This window comes from Triticum urartu, chromosome 1A (assembly GCF_056163025.1).
Source record: "Triticum urartu cultivar PI428250 chromosome 1A, HENAU_Tu73, whole genome shotgun sequence".
NCBI lineage: Eukaryota > Viridiplantae > Streptophyta > Magnoliopsida > Poales > Poaceae > Triticum > Triticum urartu.
The window spans coordinates 15,153,810-15,172,902 of NC_141873.1; the positions used below are offsets into that span (position 1 = coordinate 15,153,810).

At 44.0% G+C, this 19,093-nt stretch overlaps 1 pseudogene; it reads right to left on the minus strand.

Moving 5' to 3' along the window:
* Positions 1-2,097: 2,097 nt before the first annotated feature.
* Positions 2,098-19,093, minus strand: part of LOC125536305 (rust resistance kinase Lr10-like) — a 51,362-nt pseudogene continuing 34,366 nt past the window's right edge.

Sequence of the window (19,093 nt, forward strand, 5' to 3'; positions counted from 1 at the left end):
CCTAGCCAGAAAGGAGATCCGGGCAGGCAGCGGGCGACCGGTCACCTCCACGTTCGTGGGCGGGTGATGGTGCTCTTCCGGTGGAGTTGGCGCTGGAGTTGGGTGAGACGAGGTGGCTCAAATCTGGGTCTGGCTCGATCTGAGTGGATGGGCTCGTTCCCTCTCGTGGTTGTCCCTTGGTGGGTTACGGCCAAGGTTTTGGATCCCAAGTGGACATTTTTTTCTCGAGGGGCATCAGAATTTGCGGTTACCACGGTAACCATGAAATTCCGGAAAAATTTCGGACGGAATTTATAATCAAATTTTGAATTCAATTTTTTTTAAATCGATATAGAAAGCTATTTAACTCCAAATTATCAGTTGTTTTACCCTGGCCTTGTGGCTATTCGACAGCAGCTGGCACTTGCTCAGTTGCTCACTGGTCGTGAGTTCGAGCCCTGGTCGCTCCAACAAATTGGCAAACATTTTTTCAGCCAGGACTCGAACCCGCGTCTCCCAGCTGATGAATGGTTCGCTCTACCACCAGGCCACAACCACTTCTGCTGGCAGGAAAGCGATGACCGGTATTTAACTATACTGTGAGAGTTTGAATTCCAAATTTTCAAATTATTCGAGATTTTTTGCTCGATATTAGTGTTTCTCGAGGGGGGTCGGTAAACGCGGTAACCGCGCGGAAGCTCGGAATTTCGCTCGGTTACCAAAACCATGGTTACGGCCGTTGCGGTGGTCTTGATCTGTGCCCAAGGTGGAGGGACGTTAATGCTGCCGTTCCTAGTCTGAGTTGGTGGTGGAGTTTGGGTCGTGCTCTCTCTGCTGTGTGAGGTGTTGGAGGACCACGGCGGTGCGGCTTCATCGGCAAGGTGTCGCGGTGGCGGCGATGCGAGGCTTCATGGATGGTGCTGCCCCAAGCCTTGGTGGTGTGAAGATGGGCGGAACAAATTGGCAAACATTTTTTCAGCCAGGACTCGAACCCGCGTCTCCCAGCTGATGAATGGTTCGCTCTACCACCAGGCCACAACCACTTCTGCTGGCAGGAAAGCGATGACCGGTATTTAACTATACTGTGAGAGTTTGAATTCCAAATTTTCAAATTATTCGAGATTTTTTGCTCGATATTAGTGTTTCTCGAGGGGGGTCGGTAAACGCGGTAACCGCGCGGAAGCTCGGAATTTCGCTCGGTTACCAAAACCATGGTTACGGCCGTTGCGGTGGTCTTGATCTGTGCCCAAGGTGGAGGGACGTTAATGCTGCCGTTCCTAGTCTGAGTTGGTGGTGGAGTTTGGGTCGTGCTCTCTCTGCTGTGTGAGGTGTTGGAGGACCACGGCGGTGCGGCTTCATCGGCAAGGTGTCGCGGTGGCGGCGATGCGAGGCTTCATGGATGGTGCTGCCCCAAGCCTTGGTGGTGTGAAGATGGGCGGTGATACGGATGAAAATCCTGCCCGGTTCTTGCCGGTCCGGCAGCGATGGCGCCCGCGGGTGTCATTCCCCCTCCTTGGAGGCAACGTCGAGGTGTGTCGTCATCTCCCTCGCTTGCTTGGTAATGGCAGCGGCCGCGCTTCGATTCCTCTCTGTCATAGTCCAAGATCAAGAGGTAGTAGTGCGCCACACCACTGCTTAGATTTTTTATTCCTCCCTCCCACAGTTTCCAAGATCCCGTTCATGGCGTAGGCCAAGATTCCACATTTTCGATCCCTCTCGGAGTTTGTTATTAAACTGAAATAAGTGAAGCCCCAATTGATGTGGATGTCTGATGCATCCATGGAATTCTACCGAATTGCAGATCAGATCAGATCCTGTGCCGGAAAGGTAACATCTGAATAAGGTAACCGACAGATTATTGTATTGTGCACAGCTCTATTGCAAGTTTTTGGACATAAATATGGAAGTAGCTGTTGAAAGTCAAAACCAATTGCATATTGTGTATCTTGCAAACAACTAGCAGAGCACTATTACATGGCACTGACCTGTGATTATTCATATATCTCCAGACCTAATGGACCGAAAGCATCGAAGCACAGCAGTTTCTATGCTTGCATCACACACGTAGGCAAAGTACAAACTTGAATGCTGACAGAGTATGGTAGTCACTGTTTTGATTTATGGCATAGGTTCATTTTCAGATGAGACAAAAGGCTTCGGTGGCATCTGCAGATTCTGCAACCTCCCTGTTAACATGTTAACGACCTTTGTCATCGACGGACGGTTTCTTGGGTTCCACTGGATACACCACAGTGCCACCATAGCCAGCTTCCTCACCTTGTCTTTCTCTTCTTGAGACGTTTCCAAAGTAAGCACCAACTCCTGATCGTTGATTACTTTCTCGTAGATCCATTCTGGGAGGTAAACATCATTCTGGCTCTCAATACTTGGGTCTGAATTCCTCCTTCCGCTCACCATTTCTAGCACCAGCATTCCGAAACTGTACACATCTAACTTGTACGATACTCCCCAAAGTTCCGAGAATATAGCGCTGGTGCAATATAGCCCATTGTGCCTCTTGCTGCTGTTAAGGTGACGATGCTTTGGTCTCTTGTGCACAATTTGGCAAGGCCAAAGTCTGAGATCTTTGGATTGAAGTTGTAATCCAGCAGGATATTGTGAGGCTTAATGTCAAAGTGGAGGATACGCTGGTTGCACCCTTGATGTAAGTACTCCATTCCTCTGGCGATGCCTAACGCAATATGTAGCAGCTTGTCTAGTACTAGAAGATTCTGAAAAATATTAGAGTCATCAGAGAATATGTATTTCTCCAGTGACTCGTTAGGCATGAATTCGTAAATAAGAGCCCATCTCATTCCTTCAGAACAAAATCCCAGGAGACGGACAATATTGGCATGGTGGATTAGTCCAATGGTTGCAACTTCGATGAATACTTCTCCCTCTCCTGTAGAGTTCTCTAGCATCTTGACTGCCATGGGCACTCCATTTGATAGTTCACCTTTGTATACACTTCCAAATCCTCCCTGCCCTACTTTTTCCTTAAAACGTCTTGCCGTCTTCTTAACTTCAGAGAAAGTGTACTTTGTGGGTTCCGATGTTCCATACGTCTTGAGAAACATTTCTACCTTCAAATGTATCTCCGCATTATATCTTGTCTTGAGTGAAAGATAAAGCACAGTGGCCACCGCCAACAAAAGAGCAACAAACACGGCCACTGATGATGTAGCGGAGAAAATAGACAATAGGTCATCAACATATTGCATCGGGATTTAAAAGCAGTTGCTTAGTCAGTGTCATGGGGATAAGAGGATATCAAGAGTCAGAGTAGCCACTAGCCAACAATAAGAATTTACACAATATAAGTTCTTTTTTATTTTGAAGTTAAAAACACTCGGTTATAGCAGTACCTGCAATGACTTTGATATGCGTACCTGCAAATACCAAGAATGAGATAAAATAAATCAATTATAATTCTTGAAAAAAAGTTGTAGAACCGACAAACTGTTATACGAGTGTTTTCTACTGTTGGTGCAGTAAATTTCCCTAGAGGATACAGTAGAGTTTTTTTTAATGTATGCGGAACACATATGTGGCGCTGTTTTTTCTTTTTTAGAAAGAGAAGAAAAAATAAATCTTTGTCACAAGTACAACTTATCAAACAGATTTTATTTTTTGGAAAATTTATAAAAATGACACTAGTCGCATTGTTTTGGTGCTATTTCTGAAAATGCCACTGGTCTGTTAGTTTTTCTTATGTTTTGGTCATGCGCACAGCTTTTACGGTCAAGACAAACCTTTTGACTGAACTGGGCAATTTTTTTCTGAACATGGTCTCGGTCACATACATGTGGACCCGGTCGAGGTCGGTTCTCTCAGTTACTCTGCTCTGTCGTCCCCAATTCATCCCCTTAAAATGCCTAGCTAGTTCCCTGCCCTCTCTAAACCTGCCCAAATCCCATCGATCATGGGTCGCATCCTGGGGGTGTAGGCATGCTGGTGGAGGCTGCAGGTCTAAATTTTTTTGACTGATATGCCCAAAAATTCAGTTTAGTGTCGCATAGCAAAATTTAGGGCAAATAACAGCTAAAGAGTTCCAAATTTTATAAGGCCGGTGTCTGATAGACGAACAAAACATACCTTTTTTGTGCTTGATTATTTCTCAGATTTGTTTTATGAGAGTTATGGCACAATGTGATTGCTCAAGCAGGCTGCTTAAATGATCTGTGGTGCTATTTTTGAATGAAAAATAATTGGCGGACAGTCTCATGGAAGATTCAAACACATGGAACTGTAAAATGAGTAAATTGCACTCTAGATTTTGCTTCTTTGTCAAAATAAAATAGAATGATACTCCCTCCGTTCGTAAATCGATGATGATTTGGACATTGACACGGTCTCTAATATGTATCTTTTGACTGTTACTTTGTTGTATGTACTCCCTCCGTTCCCAAATATTAGATGTTTTGGATATTTCAATATGGACTACATACAGACTGAAATGAGTGAACAAACACCTAAAATGCGTCTATATACATCCGAATCAGAAAAAAGTTAGAACATCTTATATTTGTGAACGGAGGAAGTACATGTTAGTATAAAATCATGAAATTTATATAATGAAACTATCTCTGTATGACGAACTTGACGATACTATTTCCACCTAATATTTTAGTAATCAAAGTTCGAAAAGGTCGACTGTATGCTTTGTACGAAGTGATGTATTTGCAAATTGAGGGAGTACTATATATAGTTTTGGACAGTCAGATCTGATCATACCAGGCATGCAGAATGGTAGACTCCTTTATGAGCTGAATGCGCAGCGTGCGCCATGGAGTTCACAATCCATGCAATTGTATTCATTCAAATACACCGTCATCTCAGTGAAACTGAGGATTCTTTCAGCACTTTCCTTGAAGAACTGTGGTTTGTAGTTTTCGTACAATTCTCGGTTGTCATACTTTGGTATCTGTATCAGGACGCTGCTGCCATCTGAGACTGGGATGACCTTGCAGTCCAGCGGAAGAAGAGACATATCTTCATAGCCAGCTACCAAATACAAGAAGTGGGTTGCGTTGCTAAGGCAGTAGACTGGGCCTGCAATGCTATCGGCAGCACCAGGTGTGAACTCTTTTGAACAGCGTACTAGGGTTGCAGATAAACTCCAAGAAAATAATTGGTTCGGACCCAGCGGGTCATTGTTGGCAACATCAACTTGTTGAGATGATAAGCTTCCGGAGATCATGAGCTCCTGCTGGAGCAGTTGGCAGGGGTCTACAAGCGGGATGATCTTCATGGAAGAACGTCTGTAATCCATGGCGCTGACACTGCATGGGCCAAGAACTGGGTGAAGTAGGATGGTGTCTTGACCAGAACATGCTAACTTCGTCCATGATTCGCGACATCCACATGATGATGATGTATTGCTGGATTTAAGGCAGAAAGGATACCTGGTCTCTGTTGGGGTTGGACAGTAACAATGCGCTGCACAAATTTACCGACACGGCAAATATGCACACTACACAGCCCCCTCCACTTGTGATGAACTTTGAGGATAGCTTCAACCAACAAGTAAGCAGCGGAATAAGACAAACAACATGCACATGTGACACAGGATTTAAGGTGGAAAAACCTCCTCAACTTGAGGAGTAAAAAACCACGGCTGTGGACCGATCGGTCCATACAACTTCACTATGAGAATGATGAGTACAAAGTCTTCTCTAGAACCTCTAGAGAGATTTACAACACACTCTTCATGTTGCCAACCGGCAACAGCAACAACAAACACAAGAGACAAGGTTTCAGCAAAGCAGAGTTTACACAGCTTCTGTACCCTCCAGTGTTTTGCAAACTGCTCTTAAACCACTGGACCAAACAGCACCAAATTTGGCAGACAAGTAGACACACGAGTTCTTGAGATCCTCTCCAAATTTCAGCTCAATCGGACATCGTTTGCCTACACAAACTGTTCGTCTCCCAAAACTACTCTGTTCTGAAACTGCAGCAGTCAGAGCTGACAAAACCACTCTCAAATTTGATGCTCCACTGACCCAATCCTCAAACCAGCTAACCAGATCGAAGTACTCAAAGTAAGAAACGAGCTTACCAAGTTTGGGGTCGATCCAAGCACGTTTGAGCCTCCAAACACCAGCTTGAACACTGTCTAGTCAGATGCAGCAAATCTGGACAGAACCTCTGCTTCTTCTTTCTCTCTCTCTCAGGTTGTGATTCCTCTTGAAGGAAATATGCCCTAGAGGCAATAATAAAGTTATTATTTATTTCCTTATAATCATGATAAATGTTTATTATTCATGCTATAATTGTATTAACCAGAAACATAATACATGTGTGAATACATAGACAAACAAAGTGTCACTAGTATGCCTCTACTTGACTAGCTCGTTAATCAAAGATGGTTATGTTTCCTAACCATGAACAATGAGTTGTTATTTGATTAACGGGATCACATCATTAAGAGAATGATCTGATTGACATGACCCATTCCATTAGCTTAGCACCCGATCGTTTAGTATGTTGCTATTGCTTTCTTCATGACTTATACATGTTCCTATAACTATGAGATTATGCGACTCCCGTTTACCGGAGGAACACTTTGGGTACTACCAAACGTCACAACGTAACTGGGTGATTATAAAGGAGTATTACAGGTGTCTCCAAAGGTACATGTTGGGTTGGCGTATTTTGAGATTAGGTTTTGTCACTCCGATTGTCGGAGAGGTATCTCTGGGCCCTCTCGGTAATGCACATCACTTAAGCCTTGCAAGCATTGCAACTAAATGAGTTAGTTGCGGGATGATGTATTACAGAACGAGTAAAGAGACTTGCCGGTAACGAGATTGAACTAGGTATTGGAATACCGACGATCGAATCTCGGGCAAGTAACATACCGATGACAAAGGGAACAACGTATGTTTTTATGCGGTCTGACCGATAAAGATCTTCGTAGAATATGTAGGAGCCAATATGGGCATCCAGGTCCCGCTATTGGTTATTGACTAGAGACATGTCTCGGTCATGTCTACATTGTTCTCGAACCCGTAGGGTCCGCACGCTTAAGGTTACGATGACAGTTATATTATGAGTTTATGCATTTTGATGTACCGAAGGTTGTTCGGAGTCCCGGATGTGATCACGGACATGACGAGGAGTCTCGAAATGGTCGTACATAAAGATTGATATATTGGAAGCCTATATTTGGACATCGACAGTGTTCCGGGTGAAATCGGGATTTTACCAGAGTACCGGGAGGTTACCGGAACCCCCCGGGAGCCATATGGGCCTTAATGGGCTTTAGTGGAAAGGAGAAAGGGGCAGCCCAAGGTGGCCGCGCACCTCCCCCCTCCCCTAGTCCTATTAGGACTAGGAGAGGTGGCCGGCCCCCCTCTCTCTCTTTCCCCCTCGGGGAATCCTAGTCCAACTAGGATTGGGGGGGGAGTCCTACTCCCGGAAGGAGTAGGACTCCTCCTGCGCCCTCCTCCTGGCCGGCGGCCCCCTCCCCCTTGGCTCCTTTATATACTGAGGCAGAGGCACCCCAGAAAGACACAAGTTGATCCATGTGATCTATTCCTTAGCCGTGTGCGGTGCCCCCAGCCACCATAGTCCTCGATTATACTGTAGCGGAGTTTAGGCGAAGCCCTGCTGCTGTAGTACATCAAGATCGTCACCACGCCGTCGTGCTGACGGAACTCTTCCCCGACACTTTGCTGGATCGGAATCCGGGGATCGTCATCGAGCTAAACGTGTGCTCGAACTTGGAGGTGTCGTAGTTTCGGTGCTTGATCGGTCGGATCGTGAAGACGTACGACGCCTTCCTCTACGTTGTGTCAACGCTTCCGCAGTCGGTCTGCGTGGGTACGTAGACAACACTCTCCCCTCTCGTTGCTATGCATCACATGATCTTGCGTGTGCGTAGGAAAATTTTTGAAATTACTACGAAACCCAACAGTGGCATCCGAGCCTAGGTTATTTATGTTGATGTTATATGCACGAATAGAACACAAGTGAGTTGTGGGCGATATAAGTCATACTGCCTACCAGCATGTCATACTTTGGTTCGGCGGCATTGTTGAACGAGACGACCCGGACCAACCTTACGCGTACGCTTACGCGAGACCGGTTCCCCCGACGTGCTTTGCACATAGGTGGCTTGCGGGCGACTGTCTCTCCAACTTTAGTTGAACCGAGTATGGCTACGCCCGGTCCTTGCGAAGGTTAAAATGGAGTCTATTTGACAAACTATCGTTGTGGTTTTGATGCGTAGGTGAGATTGGTTCTTGCTTAAGCCCATAGCAGCCACGTAAAACTTGCAACAACAAAGTAGAGAACGTCTAACTTGTTTTTGCAGGGCATGTTGTGATGTGATATGGCCAAGACGTGATGCTGAATTTTATTGTATGAGATGATCATGTTTTGTAACCGAGTTATCGGCAACTGGCAGGAGCCATATGGTTGTCGCTTTATTGTATGCAATGAAATCGCGATGTAATGCTTTACTTTATTACTAAGCGGTAGTGATAGTCGTGGAAGCATAAGCTTGGCGAGACGACAACGATGCTACGATGGAGATCAAGGTGTCACGCCGGTGACGATGGTGATCACGATGGTGCTTCGGAGATGGAGATCACAAGCACAAGATGATGATGGCCATATCAGATCACTTATATTGATTGCATGTGATGTTTATCCTTTTTATGCATCTTATCTTGCTTTGATTGACGGTAGCATTATAAGATGATCTCTCACTAAATTATCAAGAAGTGTTCTCCCTGAGTATGCACCATTGCGAAAGTTCTTCGTGCTGAGACACCACGTGATGATCGGGTGTGATAGGTTCTACGTTCAAATACAACGGGTGCAAAACAGTTGCACACGCGGAATACTCAGGTTATACTTGACGAGCCAAGCATATACAGATATGGCCTCGGAACACGGAGACCGAAAGGTCGAGCGTGAATCATATAGTAGATATGATCAACATAACGATGTTCACCATTGAAAACTACTCCATCTCACGTGATGATCGGTTATGGTTTAGTTGATTTGGATCACGCAATCACTTAGAGGATTAGAGGGATGTCTATCTAAGTGGGAGTTCTTTAATAAATTTGATTAACTGAACTTAAATTTATCATGAAACTTAGTACCTGATTAGTATCTTGCTTGTTTATGTTTGGTTGTAGATAGATGGCTCGTGCTGTTGTTCCATTGAATTTTAATGCGTTCCTTGAGAAAGCAAAGTTGAAAGATGATGGTAGCAATTACACGGACTGGGTCCGTAACTTGAGGATTATCCTCATTGCTGCACAGAAGAATTACGTCCTGGAAGCACCGCTGGGTGCCAGGTCTGCTGCAGGAGTAACGCCGGATGTTATGAACGTCTGGCAGAGCAAATCTGATGACTACTCGATAGTTCAGTGTGCCATGCTTTACGGCTTAGAATCGGGACTTCAATGACGTTTTGAACGTCATGGAGCATATGAGATGTTCCAGGAGTTGAAGTTAATATTTCAAGCAAATGCCCGGATTGAGAGATATGAAGTCTCCAATATGTTCTATAGCTGCAAGATGGAGGAGAACAGTTCTGTCAGTGAGCATATACTCAAAATGTCTGGGTATAATAATCACTTGATTCAATTGGGAGTTAATCTTCCAGATGATAGCCTCATTGACAGAATTCTTCAATCACTGCCACCAAGCTACAAGAGCTTCGTGATGAACTATAATATGCAAGGGATGAACAAGACTATTCCCGAGCTCTTCGCAATGATGTAAGCTACGGAGGTAGAAATCAAGAAGGAGCATCAAGTGTTGATGGTTAACAAGACCACTAGTTTCAAGAAAAAGGGCAAAGGGAAGAAGAAGGGGAACTTCAAGAAGAACGGCAAGCTAGTTGCTTCTCAGGAGAAGAAACCCAAGTCTGGACCTAATCCTGAAACTGAGTGCTTCTACTGCAAGCAGACTGGTCACTGGAAGCGGAACTGCCCCAAGTATTTGGCGGATAAGAAGGATGGCAAGGTGAACAAAGGTATATGTGATATACATGTTATTGATGTGTACCTTACTAGAGCTCGCAGTAGCACCTGGGTATTTGATACTGGTTCTGTTGCTAATATTTGCAACTCGAAACAGGGACTACGGATCAAGCGAAGATTGGTTAAGGACGAGGTGACGATGCGCGTGGGAAACGGTTCCAAAGTCGATGTGATCGCAGTCGGCACGCTACCTCTACATCTACCTTCGGGATTAGTATTAGACCTAAATAATTGTTATTTGGTGCCAGCGTTAAGCATGAACATTATATCTGGATCTTGTTTGATGCGAGACGGTTATTCATTTAAATCAGAGAATAATGGTTGTTCTATTTATATGAGTAATATCTTTTATGGTCATGCACCCTTGAAGAGTGGTCTATTCTTGTTGAATCTCGATAGTAGTAACACACATATTCATAGTGTTGAAGCCAAAAGATGCAGAGTTGATAATGAAAGTGCAACTTATTTGTGGCACTGCCGTTTAGGTCATATTGGTGTAAAGCGCATGAAGAAACTCCATTCTGATGGACTTTTGGAACCACTTGATTATGAATCACTTGGTATTTGCGAACCGTGCCTCATGGGCAAGATGACCAAAACACCGTTCTCCGGTACTATGGAGAGAGCAACAGATTTGTTGGAAATCATACATACAGATGTATGTGGTTCGATGAATATTGAGGCTCGTGGCGGATATCGTTATTTTCTCACCTTCACAGATGATTTAAGCAGATATGGGTATATCTACTTAATGAAACATAAGTCTGAAACATTTGAAAAGTTCAAGGAATTTCAGAGTGAAGTTGAAAATCATCGTAACAAGAAAATAAAGTTTCTACGATCTGATCGTGGAGGAGAATATTTGAGTTACGAGTTTGGTGTACATTTGAAAAATTATGGAATAGTTTCGCAACTCACGCCACCCGGAACACCTCGGCGTAATGGTGTGTCCGAACGTCGTAATCGTACTTTACTGGACATGGTGCGATCTATGATGTCTCTTACTGATTTACCGCTGTCATTTTGGGGGTACGCTCTAGAGACGGCCGCATTCACGTTAAATAGGGCACCATCAAAATCCGTTGAGATGACGCCTTATGAACTGTGGTTTGGCAAGAAACCAAAGTTGTCGTTTCTGAAAGTTTGGGGCTGCGATGCTTATGTGAAAAAGCTTCAACCTGATAAGCTCGAACCCAAATCGGAGAAATGTGTCTTCATAGGATATCCAAAGGAAACTATTGGATACACCTTCTATCACAGATCCGAAGGCAAGACTTTTGTTGCTAAATTCGGAAACTTTCTGGAGAAGGAGTTTCTCTCGAAAGAAGTGAGTGGGAGGAAAGTAGAACTTGACGAGGTAACTGTACCTACTCCCTTATTGGAAAGTAGTGCATCACAAAAAACTGTTTCAGTGACACCTACACCAATTAGAGAGGAAGCTAATGATGATGATCATGGAACTTTAGATCAAGATACTACTGAACCTCGTAGATCAACCAGAGTAAGATCCGCGCCAGAGTGGTACGGTAATCCCGTTCTGGAAGTCATGATGCTAGATCATGATGAACCTACGAACTATGAAGAAGCAATGGTGAGCCCAGATTCCGCAAAGTGGCTTGAAGCCATGAAATCTGAGATGGGATCCATGTATGAGAACAAAGTTTGGACTTTGGTTGACTTGCCCGATGATCAGCAAGCAATTGAGAATAAATGGATCTTCAAGAAGAAGACTGACGCTGATGGTAATATTACTGTCTACAAAGCTCGACTTGTCGCAAAAGGTTTTCGGCAAGTTCAAGGGATTGACTACGATGAGACCTTCTCACCCGTAGCGATGCTTAAGTCTGTCCGAATCATGTTAGCAATTGCCGCATTTTATGATTATGAAATTTGGCAGATGGATGTCAAAAACTGCATTCCTGAATGGATTTCTAGAAGAAGAGTTGTATATGATGCAACCAGAAGGTTTTGTCGATCCAAAGGGAGCTAACAAAGTGTGCAAGCTCCAGCGATCCATTTATGGACTGGTGCAAGGCTCTCGGAGTTGGAATAAATGTTTTGATAGTGTGATCAAAGCATTTGGTTTTATACAGACTTTTGGAGAAGCCTGTATTTACAAGAAAGTGAGTGGGAGCTCTGTAGCATTTCTGATATTATATGTGGATGACATATTATTAATTGGAAATAATATAGAATTTCTGGATAGCATAAAGGGATACTTGAATAAGAGTTTTTCAATGAAAGACCTCGGTGAAGCTGCTTACATATTAGGCATTAAGATCTATAGAGATAGATCAGAACGCTTAATTGGACTTTCACAAACAACATACCTTGACAAAATTTTGAAGAAGTTCAAAATGGGTCAAGCAAAGAAAGGATTCTTTCCTGTGTTACAAGGTGTGAAATTGAGTAAGACTCAATGCCCGACCACTGCAGAAGATAGAGAGAATATGAAAGATGTTCCCTATGCATCAGCAATAGGATCTATCATGTATGCAATGCTGTGTACCAGACCTGATGTGTGCCTTGCTATAAGTCTAGCAGGGACGTACCAAAGTAATCCAGGAGTGGATCACTGGACAGCGGTCAAGAACATCCTGAAATACCTGAAAAGGACTAAGGATATGCTTCTCGTATATGGAGGTGACAAAGAGCTCGTCGTAAATGGTTACGTTGATGCAAGCTTTGACACTGATCCGAACGATTCTAAATCGCAAACCGGATACGTGTTTACATTAAACGGTGGAGCTGTCAGTTGGTGCAGTTCTAAACAAAGCGTCGTAGCGGGATCTACATGTGAAGCGGAGTACATAGCTGCTTCGGAAGCAGCGAACGAAGGAGTCTGGATGAAGGAGTTCATATCCGATCTAGGTGTCATACCCAGTGCATCGGGTCCAATGAAAATATTTTGTGACAATACTGGTGCAATTGCCTTGGCAAAGGAATCCAGATTTCACAAGAGAACCAAGCACATCAAGAGACGCTTCAATTCCATCCGGGATCTAGTCCAGGTGGGAGACATAGAGATTTGCAAGATACATACGGATCTGAATGTTGCGGACCCATTGACTAAGCCTCTTCCACGAGCAAAACATGATCAGCACCAAGGCTCCATGGGTGTTAGAATCATTACGGTGTAATCTAGATTATTGACTCTAGTGCAAGTGGGAGACTGAAGGAAATATGCCCTAGAGGCAATAATAAAGTTATTATTTATTTCCTTATAATCATGATAAATGTTTATTATTCATGCTAGAATTGTATTAACCGGAAACATAATACATGTGTGAATACATAGACAAACAAAGTGTCACTAGTATGCCTCTACTTGACTAGCTCGTTAATCAAAGATGGTTATGTTTCCTAACCATGAACAATGAGTTGTTATTTGATTAATGGGATCACATCATTAAGAGAATGATCTGATTGACATGACCCATTCCATTAGCTTAGCACCCGATCGTTTAGTATGTTGCTATTGCTTTCTTCATGACTTATACATGTTCCTATAACTATGAGATTATGCGACTCCCGTTTACCGGAGGAACACTTTGGGTACTACCAAACATCACAACGTAACTGGGTGATTATAAAGGAGTATTACAGGTGTCTCCAAAGGTACATGTTGTGTTGGCGTATTTCGAGATTAGGTTTTGTCACTCCGATTGTCGGAGAGGTATCTCTGGGCCCTCTCGGTAATGCACATCACTTAAGCCTTGCAAGCATTGCAACTAAATGAGTTAGTTGTGGGATGATGTATTACAGAACGATTAAAGAGACTTGCCGGTAACGAGATTGAACTAGGTATTGGAATACCGACGATCGAATCTCGGGCAAGTAACATACCGATGACAAAGGGAACAACGTATGTTGTTATGCGGTCTGACCGATAAAGATCTTCATAGAATATGTAGGAGCCAATATGGGCATCCAGGTCCCGCTATTGGTTATTGACTGGAGACATGTCTCGGTCATGTCTACATTGTTCTCGAACCCGTAGGGTCCGCACGCTTAAGGTTACGATGACAGTTATATTATGAGTTTATGCATTTTGATGTACCGAAGGTTGTTCGGAGTCCCGGATGTGATCACGGACATGACGATGAGTCTCGAAATGGTCGAGACATAAAGATTGATATATTGGAAGCCTATATTTGGACATCGGAAGTGTTCCGGGTGAAATCGGGATTTTATCGGAGTACCGGGAGGTTACCGGAACCCCCCGGGAGCCATATGGGCCTTAATGGGCTTTAGTGGAAAGGAGAAAGGGGCAGCCCAAGGTGGCCGCGCACCTCCCCCCTCCCCTAGTCCTATTAGGACTAGGAGAGGTGGCCGGCCCCCCTCTCTCTCTTTCCCCCTCGGGGAATCCTAGTCCAACTAGGATTGGGGGGGGGGAGTCCTACTCCCGGAAGGAGTAGGACTCCTCCTGCGCCCTCCTCCTGGCCGGCGGCCCCCTCCCCCTTGGCTCCTTTATATACTGAGGCAGAGGCACCCCAGAAAGACACAAGTTGATCCACGTGATCTATTCCTTAGCCGTGTGCGGTGCCCCCAGCCACCATAGTCCTCGATTATACTGAAGCGGAGTTTAGGCGAAGCCCTGCTGCTGTAGTACATCAAGATCGTCACCACGCCGTCGTGCTGACGGAACTCTTCCCCGACACTTTGCTGGATCGGAATCCGGGGATCGTCATCGAGCTAAACGTGTGCTCGAACTTGGAGGTGTCGTAGTTTCGGTGCTTGATCGGTCGGATCGTGAAGACGTACGACGCCTTCCTCTACGTTGTGTCAACGCTTCCGCAGTCGGTCTGCGTGGGTACGTAGACAACACTCTCCCCTCTCGTTGCTATGCATCACATGATCTTGCGTGTGCGTAGGAAAATTTTTGAAATTACTACGAAACCCAACAGTGGCATCCGAGCCTAGGTTATTTATGTTGATGTTATATGCACGAATAGAACACAAGTGAGTTGTGGGCGATATAAGTCATACTGCCTACCAGCATGTCATACTTTGGTTCGGCGGCATTGTTGAACGAGACGACCCGGACCAACCTTACGCGTACGCTTACGCGAGACCGGTTCCCCCGACGTGCTTTGCACATAGGTGGCTTGCGGGCGACTGTCTCTCCAACTTTAGTTGAACCGAGTATGGCTACGCCCGGTCCTTGCGAAGGTTAAAATGGAGTCTATTTGACAAACTATCGTTGTGGTTTTGATGCGTAGGTGAGATTGGTTCTTGCTTAAGCCCATAGCAGCCACGTAAAACTTGCAACAACAAAGTAGAGAACGTCTAACTTGTTTTTGCAGGGCATGTTGTGATGTGATATGGCCAAGACGTGATGCTGAATTTTATTGTATGAGATGATCATGTTTTGTAACCGAGTTATCGGCAACTGGCAGGAGCCATATGGTTGTCGCTTTATTGTATGCAATGAAATCGCGATGTAATGCTTTACTTTATTACTAAGCGGTAGTGATAGTCGTGGAAGCATAAGCTTGGCGAGACGACAACGATGCTACGATGGAGATCAAGGTGTCACGCCGGTGACGATGGTGATCACGATGGTGCTTCGGAGATGGAGATCACAAGCACAAGATGATGATGGCCATATCATATCACTTATATTGATTGCATGTGATGTTTATCCTTTTTATGCATCTTATCTTGCTTTGATTGACGGTAGCATTATAAGATGATCTCTCACTAAATTATCAAGAAGTGTTCTCCCTGAGTATGCACCATTGCGAAAGTTCTTCGTGCTGAGACACCACGTGATGATCGGGTGTGATAGGTTCTACGTTCAAATACAACGGGTGCAAAACAGTTGCACACGCGGAATACTCAGGTTATACTTGACGAGCCAAGCATATACAGATATGGCCTCGGAACACGGAGACCGAAAGGTCGAGCGTGAATCATATAGTAGATATGATCAACATAACGATGTTCACCATTGAAAACTACTCCATCTCACGTGATGATCGGTTATGGTTTAGTTGATTTGGATCACGCAATCACTTAGAGGATTAGAGGGATGTCTATCTAAGTGGGAGTTCTTTAATAAATTTGATTAACTGAACTTAAATTTATCATGAAACTTAGTACCTGATTAGTATCTTGCTTGTTTATGTTTGGTTGTAGATAGATGGCTCGTGCTGTTGTTCCATTGAATTTTAATGCGTTCCTTGAGAAAGCAAAGTTGAAAGATGATGGTAGCAATTACACGGACTGGGTCCGTAACTTGAGGATTATCCTCATTGCTGCACAGAAGAATTACGTCCTGGAAGCACCGCTGGGTGCCAGGTCTGCTGCAGGAGTAACGCCGGATGTTATGAACGTCTGGCAGAGCAAATCTGATGACTACTCGATAGTTCAGTGTGCCATGCTTTACGGCTTAGAATCGGGACTTCAATGACGTTTTGAACGTCATGGAGCATATGAGATGTTCCAGGAGTTGAAGTTAATATTTCAAGCAAATGCCCGGATTGAGAGATATGAAGTCTCCAATATGTTCTATAGCTGCAAGATGGAGGAGAACAGTTCTGTCAGTGAGCATATACTCAAAATGTCTGGGTATAATAATCACTTGATTCAATTGGGAGTTAATCTTCCAGATGATAGCCTCATTGACAGAATTCTTCAATCACTGCCACCAAGCTACAAGAGCTTCGTGATGAACTATAATATGCAAGGGATGAACAAGACTATTCCCGAGCTCTTCGCAATGATGTAAGCTACGGAGGTAGAAATCAAGAAGGAGCATCAAATGTTGATGGTTAACAAGACCACTAGTTTCAAGAAAAAGGGCAAAGGGAAGAAGAAGGGGAACTTCAAGAAGAACGGCAAGCTAGTTGCTTCTCAGGAGAAGAAACCCAAGTCTGGACCTAATCCTGAAACTGAGTGCTTCTACTGCAAGCAGACTGGTCACTGGAAGCGGAACTGCCCCAAGTATTTGGCGGATAAGAAGGATGGCAAGGTGAACAAAGGTATATGTGATATACATGTTATTGATGTGTACCTTACTAGAGCTCGCAGTAGCACCTGGGTATTTGATACTGGTTCTGTTGCTAATATTTGCAACTCGAAACAGGGACTACGGATCAAGCGAAGATTGGTTAAGGACGAGGTGACGATGCGCGTGGGAAACGGTTCCAAAGTCGATGTGATCGCAGTCGGCACGCTACCTCTACATCTACCTTCGGGATTAGTATTAGACCTAAATAATTGTTATTTGGTGCCAGCGTTAAGCATGAACATTATATCTGGATCTTGTTTGATGCGAGACGGTTATTCATTTAAATCAGAGAATAATGGTTGTTCTATTTATATGAGTAATATCTTTTATGGTCATGCACCCTTGAAGAGTGGTCTATTCTTGTTGAATCTCGATAGTAGTAACACACATATTCATAGTGTTGAAGCCAAAAGATGCAGAGTTGATAATGAAAGTGCAACTTATTTGTGGCACTGCCGTTTAGGTCATATTGGTGTAAAGCGCATGAAGAAACTCCATTCTGATGGACTTTTGGAACCACTTGATTATGAATCACTTGGTATTTGCGAACCGTGCCTCATGGGCAAGATGACCAAAACACCGTTCTCCGGTACTATGGAGAGAGCAACAGATTTGTTGGAAATCATACATACAGATGTATGTGGTTCGATGAATATTGAGGCTCGTGGCGGATATCGTTATTTTCTCACCTTCACAGATGATTTAAGCAGATATGGGTATATCTACTTAATGAAACATAAGTCTGAAACATTTGAAAAGTTCAAGGAATTTCAGAGTGAAGTTGAAAATCATCGTAACAAGAAAATAAAGTTTCTACGATCTGATCGTGGAGGAGAATATTTGAGTTACGAGTTTGGTGTACATTTGAAAAATTATGGAATAGTTTCGCAACTCACGCCACCCGGAACACCTCGGCGTAATGGTGTGTCCGAACGTCGTAATCGTACTTTACTGGACATGGTGCGATCTATGATGTCTCTTACTGATTTACCGCTGTCATTTTGGGGGTACGCTCTAGAGACGGCCGCATTCACGTTAAATAGGGCACCATCAAAATCCGTTGAGATGACGCCTTATGAACTGTGGTTTGGCAAGAAACCAAAGTTGTCGTTTCTGAAAGTTTGGGGCTGCGATGCTTATGTGAAAAAGCTTCAACCTGATAAGCTCGAACCCAAATCGGAGAAATGTGTCTTCATAGGATATCCAAAGGAAACTATTGGATACACCTTCTATCACAGATCCGAAGGCAAGACTTTTGTTGCTAAATTCGGAAACTTTCTGGAGAAGGAGTTTCTCTCGAAAGAAGTGAGTGGGAGGAAAGTAGAACTTGACGAGGTAACTGTACCTACTCCCTTATTGGAAAGTAGTGCATCACAAAAAACTGTTTCAGTGACACCTACACCAATTAGAGAGGAAGCTAATGATGATGATCATGGAACTTTAGATCAAGATACTACTGAACCTCGTAGATCAACCAGAGTAAGATCCGCGCCAGAGTGGTACGGTAATCCCGTTCTGGAAGTCATGATGCTAGATCATGATGAACCTACGAACTATGAAGAAGCAATGGTGAGCCCAGATTCCGCAAAGTGGCTTGAAGCCATGAAATCTGAGATGGGATCCATGTATGAGAACAAAGTTTGGACTTTGGTTGACTTGCCCGATGATCAGCAAGCAATTGAGAATAAATGGATCTTCAAGAAGAAGACTGACGCTGATGGTAATATTACTGTCTACAAAGCTCGACTTGTCGCAAAAGGTTTTCGGCAAGTTCAAGGGATTGACTACGATGAGACCTTCTCACCCGTAGCGATGCTTAAGTCTGTCCGAATCATGTTAGCAATTGCCGCATTTTATGATTATGAAATTTGGCAGATGGATGTCAAAAACTGCATTCCTGAATGGATTTCTAGAAGAAGAGTTGTATATGATGCAACCAGAAGGTTTTGTCGATCCAAAGGGAGCTAACAAAGTGTGCAAGCTCCAGCGATCCATTTATGGACTGGTGCAAGGCTCTCGGAGTTGGAATAAATGTTTTGATAGTGTGATCAAAGCATTTGGTTTTATACAGACTTTTGGAGAAGCCTGT